Below are 15,939 nucleotides of genomic sequence, written 5' to 3'. Positions count from 1 at the left end.
GCCAATGTGGGGTTAGAATCAGCAGCGTCTGGGGTTTCAACCTCCCCTTCAGGGGGTGCGCTAGTGCGAATGTGTAACCACCCCTTCCTCCAGTTAATGCGAGAGTTCCATTTACGAAGCCAGGGGAGTCCCAAAATAAGGGGCCGGTCCATCCCAGGTGCCACAATAAAAGTGATTAATTCTTGGTGGGTTCCCATTTTCTTCTGTAAGAGCTCAGTAGAAAAATGAGCAGGACTCCCTCCCGCAATAGAACCATCAATTTGGCAAAAAACAATAGGGGTTTTCAAAGTTCTCAATTTCAAGCCAAGTTTTTCCACCATTGCTGGACTTATCATACAGCGAGAACAACCTGAATCCAGTAGAGCTAAAAGTTTTTCAGTCACGCCAGAAGGTGGCACCCTTAGTTCAATTGGGATAAGCATGGGGCCTTTGTTTGAACTTACCCAACAATGAGATTGTTCCTCATTGGATTCGTCAGACGAACTGAAACTAACGCCTCCCTCCTCCTCCAGCTGGAAATGCTGGGGAACATTTTCAACGGCGCACGCAGCCTCTCTCTTCTTGCCCGGGGCCTTACTTGCTCTTCCCTCTCTTCGGGGAGAGGGTGGAGCGGTCTGAGCCATTTTTACGCGGCAATTCATGGCACGATGGCCTTCCTTTCCGCAGCGGAAGGACGTGAAAGGCTTGGTTTTGCTGGTGAAGCTTCCTTTTCCCTCGCTTCTGGGGCGGAGGGGGGCTTTTGGAGCTGCTGGAGGGGGATTTCTCTGCTTCTCCCTCTTTCATGCATTGAAGCCTGGCCAAATCCAACTCAACATCTGCTGCGTGTTCATACCAAGCAGTCACCCGGCGAGGAAGGTGACTGTTAATGCATTGCTGGTATATTTTTTCATTCAATCCCTCAGTGAACTGATCCAATAAAGCGTCTTCTGACCACTCCCTCATATAGGCTGACAACTGTTGAAACTCCTGGACATAATCTGCTACTGATCTATTTCCCTGTTTCAGGGCCATAAATTTCACCTGCCCGCGTCTCTCGATCAGCGGGTCATCAACCCTCCTCTTCATTGTAGCCATAAAGTCATTAAAATTCCTCAGGAGAGGGGAATTGCATTTGTGTAGGCCCACCATCCATTCGGCCGCTTTTTTCTCCAAGGACATTAAGACCATCCTTACTTTCATATCATCAGTTTCTAAATCAGGTCCATATATTTCCATATAATTCCAGACCTGAATGATAAACAACCCTAAAGTCTGGGGGTCACCATCATATTTTACAGTTAAGGGAGGGACTTTTGCCATTCGGCGTTGCCTGCCCCCCCTACTCTTTGAGCGGCCCTAGCTGGAGGGGGGGAGGCTGGTTCTGGGTTTTCTTTCCCCCAACCCCCTTCGGCTTCTTCACCCTCCCTTAACCTATGCATCGAGTACCTTTGCTCAAGATCTTCAGCCTGCTCCCTTTCCATGGCTCTTTCACGGCTTTTGCGTTCAGACCAAGCTTCCTCGAGGAACCTCATGGTGTGGGACAGCTGGTAATCCTCTTCCCCAGTGGCACCCCAATCCGCTGACTTTTTTTTTTGGTCTCCTTCTCATGACTCCAGCATCCAACTCCTCTGACTCCTCTTTTTGTCCCACACCCAAAGTCCATCGGGGACGAACAGCAGGCTCTTCCATTCTTAGTCCAGCCAGCCTTTCAGTTAAAGATGGTTCTGCCGTCGCCCCCTCAGTTTCCTCTTGGTCACTCACTTGCAAAGACATTTCTTTTCTTCTTGTGAGGACACCCCCCTCGGTAGGTTGCAGCTCTATGTGGGGTGAAAGTGAGACTTAGCTTAATTGTCAGCCCTTCTTCATTCACAAATTAGGGAAAGAAAACCACCGGACTCCATTTGTTGAAATCAAGTGTACTTTTATTAATTATAGATGAATAGAAGCGAAGCTAAGCTAAGTCTGATTATTTAGGCGCGAAAGCGAATAATATATTGTATAATTCATTCCCCTCCCCTTGGCATCCCATATACAGTCCAATCATAATTCTCCCAAATGTCAGGTGTGAGATAACGTCGAAAGGCATCACCAGGATGGAATGCTGGGCCGTTGGCCTTGGCGGGAAACACTCCTCCTCCACATGCGCAGTAAGGTGGTCAGTTCAAAATCTAGAATCTTCCTCCAGCACAACAATGATTTCCCTCCCAAATACCATGCCCCCCCCCTCCCCGTTTCAATGGCAGCCGAAGCAGTAGCAAAGCGGAGGCTGACAACGACCAATCACTAGCCTGGCATGCAAACTGTAAAAATGAGAAATTAGCAAGCTGAGAGAACTGCTTTTGGATGGAGATCAAAATCTGGAAGAAAAAAACTCTTTAAAGGAGGCTGTTCTTTTACCAGTGAAAGCACATTAATTCATCAGCAAGGAATGGCCTTTATCACATTTCTCGATTGTTTCTTAAACCAAACCTGCTCCTACTTGCTGCAGTACAAAAAATGTTAGGCTTCCTGAATCTACCACTTGCAGGGCAAACTGCCCTGCATCTAGGTTGGAGGTGGTGGAGCTGGTGGTGGTGGAGAAGGTTGCTTTTGGTTGAGAAACCACCCAAGAGAAACAAAGGAACGTTTGTTCCTGTGTGTGTTACTCTTGGTCTGTTCAATTTTTTCCCCATTCTGCTGCTTCACTTGATTGTAAGTACAAAGGGAAAGAAGGAGAAAAATAATGGCCTAGCTAATTATTCTGTATGATAAACAGAAATATATACAGTATATTTTCTAGTAACCCTCTAAGTGACCAGGAAGAAGAAGCAAAGCAACTTCATGGAGTTAGAAAATTCTATGTAATGAATTCTTTTTTTTTTTTCCTTTTCAGAAACTAAGAAAGAGAAACCAAATAGAAGTCACTGCTTTTCTTTCCTTCCTGCTAAAACTGACAAATGAATGGCTCACAGTGAAAGGGAGGGAAATGTATGTCAGTGGCGGGTTTCAAAGTTTAGCACTACCGGTTCTGTGGGCATGGCTTGGTGGGTGTGGCAGGAGAAGGATACTGCAAAATCACAATTCCCTCCCACTCCTGGGGGAAGGATACTGTAAAATCTTCATTTCCAACCTCACTCCAGGTGAAGGATACTGCAAAATCCCCATTCCCTCCCCACTCCACCAACTTTCCAGCTCCGTTCTCCTGTGAAGGCCAACAAAAGAACACCCAACCAATCAGCTCCATTGAACACCATTCAGTAGGAAATTGGTCATGGGAGCTGCTGAACACCTTCAGATGTTTGTGAAATAAAGATCAAGGACATGCTGCGAATGTTCTGTGGTCAATTATCAAGTGTCAATAATCTTCCCTTCTCTTCTTATCATCTATTTCCAATATCAATACAATTTCAGGAAAACGGAGTAATAGGGTTTTTTTGCAATTTGTTTTCTTTTTATTTAAATTCCAAGCACCAAACAGGGTATATTTGATCTTGAGCATTGAGGCACATGGAATTGAATGAATGAATGATTGATTGATTGATTATGTGGCATCAAGACATTTTTAACTGCTGGGGGCCACTTAGATTTATTTTATCCATGGAAATATATCCTTAAGATGGATACTCAATTCTTCCAATGCTTAAGGTGACCAGACGTCCCGATTTCAGCGGGACGGTCACGATTTCTAACAATTTATCCCGTGTCCCAGGCCGTTTTTAAAAAGTCTCGATTTTCTGGCTTCATGTTGAAAGCCCAGTGGATTTGCTTAAGAAATCCTAACCGGGGCAAGACAAAAGACACCCTGTCTAACCTCTCTCCCTCTGTCTCAGTACTTTCATTGAAGATATTAAAACATTAAAGCAACAAAATGGACCACCCCGCCCCTTTTACTCACTTTTATAAGAAAAAATGACCAAGTACCATAGAGCTCCAGGAAATGGCTAGAGAGGTCGTGAGTGTTACTTCCTGGATTTTCTGGAGGGGAGGGGCATGGAGGTTGGAGATCTGCTCCGAAAAATGGTGGCAAAGTTTCTTTGAAAAATATTTCCCTGACTAATTTCACCATCTCAATTTGCTCAGTTCTTTGTATTAACATTCTGGGTTTACTTGGAGTGCAAGCCTGCTGGTAAGTGAGCTGGGTTTTTTTCTTTTATTTTTTTAATGTATTTTAAAATAATATTTTATTTATTGTGCATAGGATTTTTTAAAATTCTGTGTGGATTCTTTTTTTAAATTGTCTTAGACTATTTAAAAAAAGATTCTATCCAAAATAAATTGAAGTGAAACCATATTTAAAAATTCTATGCACAATACTTTGAAATATATTGTGCATAGAAAGAATAGCTTGAAATGTTTTACTTCAATTTATTCTTTGTGGATTTTTTTTTAAAATTGTCTTAGGCTTTTTAAAAAAAGATTCTATCCAAAATACAAAATACCAGCTGCAGTTATTCACTTAAGAACTGTGGCAAGAAAGGTGGTATAATGGGCTTAGTGACCAAAGTTACAATGGCATTGAAAAAAGTGACTGATGACCATTTTTCACACTTAGTGACCATTTTCACACTTAGCGACCGTTGCAGCATCCTCATGATCACGTGATCAAAATTTTAACGTTTGGCAACAGATTCATATTTATGATGGTTTCAGTGTCCTGGGGTCATGTAATCACCTTTTGCCAAAGTCAAATGGGGAAACCTGATCTGTCCCCCCTTCACGGCTCTTAACAAACAGCAGGCAGACAAACTTAAAAGGACTTTTCTTTATCAGTTCTCGGCTCAGACTGGCTTCGAGCCCAAAAATAACATAAATACAAGTCTCCGACAAGAATGCAAAACAAAACCCTTACAAGCAATGCACTTCTTCCAAAGTCTCCACGAATCAGGGTTACAGGAAACACCAAAGCATTTATCCAAGTGTAACAAGCAATGTTGTACGAACCAAGAAACCCACAAAGGAACGTATGAAGGAACGTATGTTGACTCCTGCGACTAGGGCGTGGCAGCATCCGTCCTTTTATCTCCAAACCTGCCTCTAAACAAGCCCCAGCTGCATAATGAATCTTGTATCCCAAAAAGACTCACAGCAGACATCTGCTGAGTCACAACAAAACCAGATTCACTTATGCTACTAACTTATTACCTGCAGTTATTCACTTAAGAACTGTGGCAAGAAAGGTGGTATAATGGGCTTAGTGGCCAAAGTTACAATGGCATTGACAAAAGTGACTGATGACTATTTTTCACACTTAGCGACCATTTTCACACTTAGCGACCATTGCAGCATCCTCATGGTCACGTGATCAAAATTTTGATGTTTGGCAACAGTTACAATTTATATTTGTAAATTGTAGTTATGTTGAAATAAAAAAAATATTACAATACTATTTTTGCATTGTATGAAAAATTTTGTTGCTCCGTATAAAATTTTTAATCAAGCCCCCCCCCCCCTTTCCCGGTCAAAGGTGTCCCTCTTTACCAATCTGAAAATCTGGTCACCTTACCAATGCTGCCCTTGGATTGGATGAAATTAAACCATAACAATGTTTCCTTACTTTAATCCCCAATACAAGGGGAAACAGTGTGCTAAAAATCGATGACTTTGCTTTTACGTTTTATCCAAGTATCCAAAGGATGCACTAGGAGTCCAGAATGGGGCCTGGGGAAGCATATGTAGCTCTCATATGCTCTATGTCCTCTGTGGCAGGCTCTGTTTTAGAAGATGTTCCCAAGCTTAGGCCAAAACAGCAGGAAAGATTGAAAAGAATTATGGCATATGAATGTCATCCATATAGAGCTGCCTTACTATGGAAATGGAGCATCATCTCCCCATGTGTCCTTTACACTGGCTATTTTGACCCGGTGCCTTTGTAACCTGAGCTGCTCTCTCTCTCTCTCTCTCCCTTTGCTCATCCAATGTCTTCAGAGATCATTAACAGGCCATCCTTACTAAGCTTTCATGTCCTATTCCCCCCTCCCAGGCTCCCAGAACCAATTGCTTCTGATCATAATTAACCTCAGGTGGTTTCATTTATTAGCATCTTTTTTGTAGTCTTGCTCTAGTGCTTCATTCATACAGGTACCCAGTTTCTGGTCCTTTACACCCAGCTCTGTACATTGCAGAAAAAGCAGGTGTTTTCCTCTGCAGAGATGAATGTTACTGGTACATTTTTGGAAAAACTAACCCTTTTTCATTGTCCTACTTCTGTCCTGTTCCTCTCTTTAGAAAATGTACCAGTGGAAAGAAGCCACTGAGATCTTGTGTTCCATTTATGCTAAATGCTATGACCTGGAATCTCCTTAACTGTATTTAAATAGAGTAATGGAAGGACTTCCAGCATGATTTCTGTGAAATAATTACTGGATAATTGACAGGATTTTAATTAGGAAGGAGGAGCACTGAGGAGAGAAAAGGAAACAAGCAAGCAAGTGTAGGTATCTATACTTAAACCTAACTCCAGCAGATGCCACTGAGAAAGAAGAGCTTGGAGCAAGATCCTTGTACAGGTGGGTCTACTCTTTGCCTATTCTGCCTCTCTTGTGAGAGGTGAGAGCAAACAACCCCCAATGGAGATGGACTCATTCCAGCAGATGGAGTATAGTGTTCATATTCTTCATGATGAAAAGCATATTTGAATGTGGTGGTCACTTTTTAAATTGACCTACCCACAGCTGGCAAGTGTGTAGGGCTCTTTCACTCTGGAACCTTTCCCTTGTACCATTCTGCCACTTGGTGTTTCCCTGAGTCCAGTTTCTTATTTCTTTGTCCCAAAGGCAAAGGATGCTGACCTGCCTTATTTTGCTCAGAAGCAAATTGTCAGTCTCTGTTTTGCTGCTTGCTTTTGGCTGCCATTGAAACAGGGGGGGGGGGCATGGTATTTGGGTGGGGGAATTGTTCAGTGCAGGAGTAACTGTAAAAAGGGAGTTGTTCTCACCATCTACTGCACATGCTGCAGAGAGAGGAGTTGCTGCCAAGGCCAACTGTCCAGCATACCAACCTGATGATGATTTTTGAAGATGTCTCTCACATGACACCTGTGGGGTGTACGGATTGGACTATGGAATGGGGTTACCAAGGGGAGGGGGTTGGGTCACATATTGATATGTATGATTGCTTTTGCCTCAGATCTTGCTTTGCCTAGCTACTATCTACTCATGACCAGTAAAAGTACTCTTAATTCTGCAAAATGGAGTTGAGTGGTTTCTTTCTTTGTTACTGAGGGAAGCAGCCCTGACACAAATATTGAGCAAATTTTATCTGACAAGACCCAGAAAGTACATAAAGTTAAACTACAAATGACAGGCCAAGAGAATGGTTTGAATAAGGATGCTTTACTGGATGTGCAAAAGAACCTGACAAGTTTTAAAAACTAAAAGTGAAATAGCAAATTATATTTGTAGAGAATGACCCAGAAAATGTTTTCCCACTGGATTTAAAAAAGAGGCTTGTTAAAGCCTCAGTGGCATCTTGAATAAATCTATATGATGGGATAAAGAAGAATGGAAAAGAAATCAAATTAAAGATTAAGATTGTTAGAAGTAAAAAGAAAGTATATAAAATTGGTTTATTTGGTCAGAATTAAATAATTTTTTGCAAAGTTTTGGCAACTGTTTATGAACTTTTTGCTGACACTAGTTGTTGAACAGTTGATATTTGATGAATTTGTGATGGGATAAGGGATGGGATATGTGATTGAAGAGATACCTATTTGTAACCACATAAGGGGTGTAGAGTCACTAAGTTTGTTGATACCTGTTCTGATGAAGGTTGAAAGCCACTTCTTTATATGTTTGTTTTCATTCTATTATATTTGTTCTTCTCTTTATATTCTTTCTTTTTCTTTTTCTCTGCACTTTTTATTCTTTTCTATTTTCTTTCTCTAAGTTTAGTTTGTTTCTGTTTTTACTTTTGTAATCAAGATTCTTAATAAAATTATATGTAAAAAACCAAAAAGAAAATGGAGCTACTATGAAGTTAAGAGAGATAAGGAATAAGAGGGGGTGGAAGAAATAAGAGATTTCTGAGTCATACTCAATCTACTTGGAAAACCTTAAACTTATCCAAAATGCAATAAAAGCTGAAGTTTTGTTTTTAAAATACAATACAATAATTTTTCTAAGGATATGCTTATATTGCTAATCATGTTTCCCAGATACATTTCATGAGTTTTAGTTCTGCACTACTTATAAATCTTTGAGTTTTAATCTTCTGCTCCATTTTGTGGTTATATATATCTTACAGGGGATTTCACGGTGCCTTAATGTATGCAATTGAACTGATTTTAGACAAATATTAGTGCATATTGCTTTGCCAGTTGTGTCCTACAAAGCAAACAATTGCAGAATCTTACCTTTTGAAGGATAATAAGAACTATTCCAATTGAAAAGCATTGGACCTATGGGTGGTGCATCCTTGTTGTAGAATAGTCTTGTTAAATAGATGAGCTGGTAGGGATAGGTATGTGATGTAAAGGCTGGCTCAAATCCATTCTTTGTTGACACATGATTAAGGTGACCAGATTTTCAGATTGGTAAAGAGGGACACCATTGACCGGGGGCGGGGGGGCTTGATTAAAAATTTTATATTTTGTCAAAAGGTCACAAAAGGCGATTACATGACCCCAGGACACTGAAACCATCATAAATACGAAAGCTCTTTCTGAAAGAGGAGGTGTGTGAGGTGGGATCCTAGGTGCACCAAGCTCTTTCTGAAAGAGGAGGTGTGTGAGGTGGGGGATCCTAGGTGCATCAAGCTCTTTCTGAAAGAGGAGGTGTGTGAGGTGGGATCCTAGGTGCACCAAGCTCTTTATGAAAGAGGAGGTGTGTGACGTGGGATCCTAGGTGCACCAAGCACCGAGCCCTTTAGCATGCTGGCAGGCAGGGCTGGAGTGAGCGAGCGAGCGTGCTCCGTCCCGGTGGGTGCATGAGCGGAGCACTTTTCCAGCGCTCCTGTGCTTGGAGAGCTCCGTCTGCATATGAGCCCGGGATCTGCCACTTGCGCTCCCTTGCTCCGCCCCGCCACCTGCCTTCCCTATCTAGGGGCTCCTCCAGCAGAAGTAGCAGAGTTGCGTCAAGCGCCGCTCTGCCTTCCTCCGTGCTCTTCCCGCCCGGACGCCCAAAGCCTCCCAGCCCGGCCGGCCCGGGGCGAGTCAGCTGCAGTGCAGCGGGCGGCGATCCCACCACCATCCGCCCGCTCACTCGCCCCGCCCGTCACTTACTCTGAGTTCGGAGAAGAAGCTGCGGCCCTAGGTGGCTCTTTTTGCGGAGGCTTTCCCACAGCTTGTCCAGAAGTGGGGCTGGAAAGGCAAGTTTGCTCCCCCGCCCATTCGCCTGCTCACTCGCTACGCTACCCCGCCCATGCAGGCGGCAGCGGATGGGCGGGAGAGCGAGTCGAAGAAGGCGCCCAAATTAAGTGGGATCTTTTGGGAATGGCCCGGGACGCGGGAAAAATTATGAGAAGGCATGCCTGTCCCGCCAAATGCGGGACGTCTGGTCACCCTATGCATGATAAGTCATATTCTGAAAATCTTTCAACTGATATAGTTATCAGGGAGAGTTTTGATTGGCATATGAAAATCAGAGTATACCACTCTATTCTTATTCTCAATGTATTGGCTCACTCCCAAGCTTTGCTCAGAATGCTAGTTATGACCTTTAAAGAATTAAATGGCTTGGAACTGTTTGTTTCCATATGAATTTGACTGGCTTGTAGAAAAATCTATAAAGCTTTTGTATGAAGTGAGTTTTCCACTCCTTCTTAAGCCATTTAAAAAGTTAACCTTTTTAATGACTGATCCCACTTGAGGACTCCATACATCCTGAAGTTGTTTAGTTCACTTTTTCACATTATTGCCTTATTTGCAGTCATTTTTACCATATATATATATACATACACATACACATACACATACACATACACATACACACACACATATATATATGGTGAACTTATCATGGGTATCAAAGGTGACATGCCATGACGTCTTTGGGTGACATGCTAGTGTTCACTAACACCCACCAACACTATTATTGAAAGCATGCCTTGTTCTCATATGATTTTTGAAGACTGTAAAGGTAATAAGAGAATGGGGCATACTCTGAAACTCACACAAGGCATGCTGCTGTGTGGTTTTTGGAAGCTGCAGAAGAGTATTCTCCAAAGCCAATTCAAGAATGAAGGCCTTGTGTGACCCGAAATAGCCTCATGTAATCCACAGGGGTCTGTCAACAGAAAGAAAGTATTGCCTGAAGGTAAGTGGCATGATAGATTCTGGAGAGCACTCAGCCACAGGTGCAATTGTCTTGGGGAATGGCACAAGGTGGCCTTCTTGAGTAACAAGAGTTGTACTAGGGCAGAAGTTGAGGCCTCTACTCTACATCACACCCAGACTCAGTCTAACTGTCAAGAGCCGCTGTTCAGGGTGGCCTTGATGGGGGAGAGATATGTATATTACAAAGAAATGCAGTTTGTACATATTTATTTGGTTATTACTGACTGAATAGTGGAAATGAATAAGCTCGGGATAAAGCTCCGTGCAATTCCCAATCATCAGTTTCTCCATCTCCCTATCTCTCTCAAAGCTATTTCAGAGTGACCCCTCAGTCACTTATACTTTTGCCAATCTTGAAATGACAAAGAGATTACCGTATTTTCACGACCATAAGCCGCACTGAAAATCCTAAAATTTGATCAAAAACCGGCAGTGCGGCTTATAACCCGATGCGCTTTATGTATGGAAAAAGATCGAAAATCTCTCCCTCCCGATTTTACGCTCAAACTTGAAGCTCGCAAGCGAATGACCGCGCGCAGCCACGCACACGTCCCTCTGGTCTCTCCCTCTCAATTTTACGCTCAAACTGGAAGCTCTCCCACACGTCCCTCTGGTCTCTCCCTCTCAATTTTACGCTCAAACTGGAAGCTCTCCCACACGTCCCTCTGGTCTCTCCCTCTCAATTTTACGCTCAAACTGGAAGCTCTCCCACACGTCCCTCTGGTCTCTCCCTCTCAATTTTACGCTCAAACTGGAAGCTCTCCCACACGTCCCTCTGGTCTCTCCCTCTCAATTTTACGCTCAAACTGGAAGCTCTCGCACACATCCCTCTGGTCTCTCCCTCTCAATTTTACGCTCAAACTGGAAGCTCTCGCGCACGTCCCTCTGGTCTCTCCCTCTCAATTTTACGCTCAAACTGGAAGCTCTCGCGCACGTCCCTCTGGTCTCTCCCTCTCAATTTTACGCTCAAACTGGAAGCTCTCCCACACGTCCCTCTGGTCTCTCCCTCTCAATTTTACGCTCAAACTGGAAGCTCTCCCACACGTCCCTCGGGTCTCTCCCTCTCAATTTTACGCTCAAACTGGAAGCTCTCCCACACGTCCCTCTGGTCTCTCCCTCTCAATTTTACGCTCAAACTGGAAGCTCTCCCACACGTCCCTCGGGTCTCTCCCTCTCAATTTTACGCTCAAACTGGAAGCTCTCGCACACGTCCCTCTGGTCTCTCCCTCTCAATTTTACGCTCAAACTGGAAGCTCTCCCACACGTCCCTCTGGTCTCTCCCTCTCAATTTTACGCTCAAACTGGAAGCTCTCCCACACGTCCCTCGGGTCTCTCCCTCTCAATTTTACGCTCAAAATGGAAGCTCTCCCACACGTCCCTCTGGTCTCTCCCTCTCAATTTTACGCTCAAACTGGAAGCTCTCGCACACGTCCCTCTGGTCTCTCCCTCTCAATTTTACGCTCAAACTGGAAGCTCTCCCACACGTCCCTCTGGTCTCTCCCTCTCAATTTTACGCTCAAACTGGAAGCTCTCCCACACGTCCCTCTGGTCTCTTCCTCTCAATTTTACGCTCAAACTGGAAGCTCTCCCACACGTCCCTCGGGTCTCTCCCTCTCAATTTTACGCTCAAACTGGAAGCTCTCCCACACGTCCCTCTGGTCTCTCCCTCTCAATTTTACGCTCAAACTGGAAGCTCTCGCACACGTCCCTCTGGTCTCTCCCTCTCAATTTTACGCTCAAACTGGAAGCTCTCGCGCACGTCCCTCTGGTCTCTCCCTCTCAATTTGCAAGCAAATGACCGCGCGCAGGCACGCACACCTCCCTCGTGTGGGAGAGCTTCCAGTTTGAGCGTAAAATTGAGAGGGAGAGACCAGAGGGACGTGTGGGAGAGCTTCCAGTTTGAGCGTAAAATTGAGAGGGAGAGACCAGAGGGACGTGTGGGAGAGCTTCCAGTTTGAGCGTAAAATCAAGAGGGAGATTCAGATTCAGTTCGTGGGAGATATTTGGTGCGCTTCTTTGAAAATCTCCCTCCCAATTCTGCCCAACGCCTCCCCGACCTTACTGGACGAACGGTGCGCGGGTGTGTGTATCATGTAGTGCGGAGTGCGAGGAGTGGCAGATGTTGCAAAAAAAAACGTGCGGCTTATAACCCGGTGCGCTTTATATATGAAAAAAGTTTGAAAAATTAACGTTAACTGATACTGCGGCTTATAATCCGGTGCGGCTTTTGGTCGTGAAAATACGGTATAACTCAGTTGATGCTAAACCCCTTTTCCTCCATCTGACCAATGGGATCTTATCTGAGCTATAATCAGCTGTGGTATAGCAAATATCTCCTTCATTCCACACAAAATAAGACAACTGAGTGTCCCCTATTCTGTGTCTTTTAGTACAGGAAGCATGTCTTTATCTAATGATTTTCCAAAAAAAAAAAACAACCTTTGAGAGGTTGCTATGAAGTGAAGCTACATGAGGCCAAATTGATTATATAAAAAAAAGACTAGACAACAGCCCTGAACAGGTCTGAAAGCTTCCCAAATGCCTCATCCCCATTTCTCTCTTTCGTTTAAAAGCAACTATGAATTGTGAAGGGGAAATGATAGCATCTCAAGTTAGCACGTTTTCCGGTAGCTGCAGCTACAATTGCATATTGATATAACCACTGAATTGAGTGATGGGGGAGATAAGCTCTAATAATGAAAGCAGGAAGAGACATGGTATAGGACAAGATGCTGAACCACTACTAGAGGGAAAACAAGCAATGGTTAATTTAAGCCCAAGAGGTAGGAAGCACATTGAAGTGAAAATCCTCACCTATGGCAAAATGGATTGCTTTCAAGATATGCAGAGGTGAAGTGAGGGAGGGAACCAACTTGGATATAAATTCCACAGAAGCAGAATTAGGAATGACTCAGCTCGCCCAAAACACTAGTGTGGGATTAGAAAGCTTCAGAATTGACCTTGAAGTGGTGCAAAACCAAGAAGACACTCCCTGGAAAGGGATTCAATGAGGTCTGCTGCAGCGTATTTCATATCATTTTAAGTTTTCACAAGAGTGGGACAGAGAGAAAATAAATCTGAGCTCCCAGCATCGATGTAGGTTGTCCTAGTGGTAGGAGTAGCTATTTCAGAAGGAGTTAGTAGTAGTGGTCTCCAGGAATATAGAACAATCTCTTGATAGATCAAATTGCTTTGGCTATATATCACGAGCTGAATAGCCTCAGAGGGCTATTTCAACTATACTGACTCAACGGAGAATCTTGCAACTGCTCCAGAACTAAGAACAACTTTAAGTTGCAGGCTGAAACAAACTTCAAGGGCAAACAAGTATCTCAGATCCCATATAGAGTGGACATCATTGTATCAGATATACTTCTGCTAATGAGATTGCTGCTGTGTAATGATGGATAATGACCATATGTGTCCTAGTATAATCTGATGGCCTCTGTGTTACTAGTGGAAATGCTGTATTTTGTTTTGCATACTTGCTTTTGACTATCCTCGCAGAGCACTGTTGAGAACAACAAATGACTTTTAATATATTATAGAGCAGGAAACAAAGTGTAGCAATGTTTTGTTTTTATTTATTTATTTTAAATAGCAAACAGCTTTCCATAGTTAAATTGAACACGTATTGTTGCTGTTTTTCAACATGAGTAGGAAACAAACCCCAATCCAAGCCATTAAAATGGAACAGAAAAGAAATAATTATGTTAAGAAAAAGCAAAACCAACCAACGCTCCCCCTCTCCCCTATGTCTGGTTTGATATCCAGCAATGGTATGATTTCATTGCCAGTAGGTTTCCACGGTCTTGAAGGATGTGCAGTGCACTTCTCTTAAGTTTGATCGTTCAACCTACTCCTGGAGCAATTTCACAAGTGAACAATGACAGAAGAAATAACTAAATCTACAAAGTGAGACAGATTTGAAACCAGACTCAAGTTCTGTTGGTGCTCTATTACAGCCACTAGTTTTGACAGAACTTAGTAGTAAATCTATGAATCCAAAGCCTAAAACGAAAGCACGCTACCCATTGCAGTTTGAAATCCTGGATGCAATACAATGTGTAACTTGCTATGGAAAACAGTACATTTACAGCATAAAAGCCCCCTGCATAGAAATTGCTCATTTTCACTCTTCGGTATCCTGTTAGAGTTCTTGTGGAAACTGTAGTTCTGTCAGGTGCAGAGATGTAATTGACAGGTTCACTGCCAACTAACTTTTAGAGTTCCTTGGTTGGGAATTAAAAAGGCCGAACCATTACAGAGGCTTTACATTTGTACTATAGCCATTCAGAGAGAGCCCTCAACTTGTTCCAATAGCAAACTGGCTTTGCTCCATAGTACTTCACTTAATCTTGACAGCAGCCGATGGTCCAAAATGCTGACATTATGTTTATTATTACTATTACTTTCAAAAAAGGAGAATGGAAGCAGATTTTCCAGTAACAGTCAATCCAGACACACAGACCAGTTTCACTGGCATCTGCTTCTGCTGAAAAGAGCTGAGACAAATTCAGGATTCTAAATTTACAAAATAAACACTAGTTCGATTACCTAATTAGAACATTTAAATTAGAATATACAACTGTCACGGGCTTCTAAATTAGGTTGGAGTCATTGTATATACCCATAGAAATCAATAGCAAAGCTCCAATTAATTTGAATATAAAGACAGCAAATGTACATAAAGTTGCAGCTTTAACCATATTGCTAAACTACATTTCTATGCAATTATTGGTAAGGGAAAGGTAAGCTATTATTCAGATGCCTCAAATTATTATTTTTATATGTTCGTGGGTGGGCCTGAATTTTGAAGGGCCATATCCTATGGTAAAAAAAACAAAAACAAAAAAAAAAAAACATTGGGCTGGACCAAGCCAGATCCAAATGTGTATTAACTTAACTGACCTCAGTAGAAAAGTGTAGTTAAACCAACCGGATTTTAAAAGACTAAAATCTGTATAGATCACAATTATTATTGAAACAATTTCATATCTGAATTCATGGAATTACAATAGTTCTAATTTTAAATGTGACATACTAGTCCTTGGTTGTTTCAAAACTGATGCTGTACAGATGGTCCATTTTGCACATTAATTCCATTTTCACATTACTTTTAAATTCTATGTTATTCCATCACTTACTAAAAATAGAGGTTTTCCAGCAGTTATTCCATTTTTTAATTTAAAAAAATCATGTACATGTATCTTCTGATATGGTTAAAACTGCTCATATTGTTTCCAACAGCAAAGCTTCTTTCTCATTCACAAATTTCCCCTTCCCTAAATTTTTTTAAAAATCTAATATTTTAATTACTAGTAAGTTGACTACATTTTGATTAAGAAAGAAGGGGGGTTAGAACCCGAAAATAATAGCTTAAATTCCAGATCAGTTCCCCCTGCCCCAATAATGGGCATACCTCTGATGCTAAAATATCATACAATTCTTCCACAACAAATAAATTTGTGGGCTGAATCTTATTCAATGCCAGGAAACATAATTGTTTTTACCAATACTATTATTATCAGGAGTCCCACATCTGTTATGAAATAATAGGAATGTACTTCATTCCACAGTGACTGTACTTTTTCAGCTCCTTAGAACTGTGGAAGCAATATATTTTAGAATAGGTACAGCCAGGTTCCTAAAACTGTCCATAATCCTTAATGACCAAACTGTCTTGAAACGTCAGCTACTGGAAGTTGCAA

The sequence above is a fragment of the Thamnophis sirtalis genome, unplaced genomic scaffold (assembly GCF_051295495.1).
Source record: "Thamnophis sirtalis isolate CommonGarterSnake01/CBP01778 unplaced genomic scaffold, rThaSir2_p1.2 scaffold_3, whole genome shotgun sequence".
Classification (NCBI taxonomy): Eukaryota; Metazoa; Chordata; class Lepidosauria; order Squamata; family Natricidae; genus Thamnophis; species Thamnophis sirtalis.
This window is presented reverse-complemented; position numbering follows the sequence as displayed.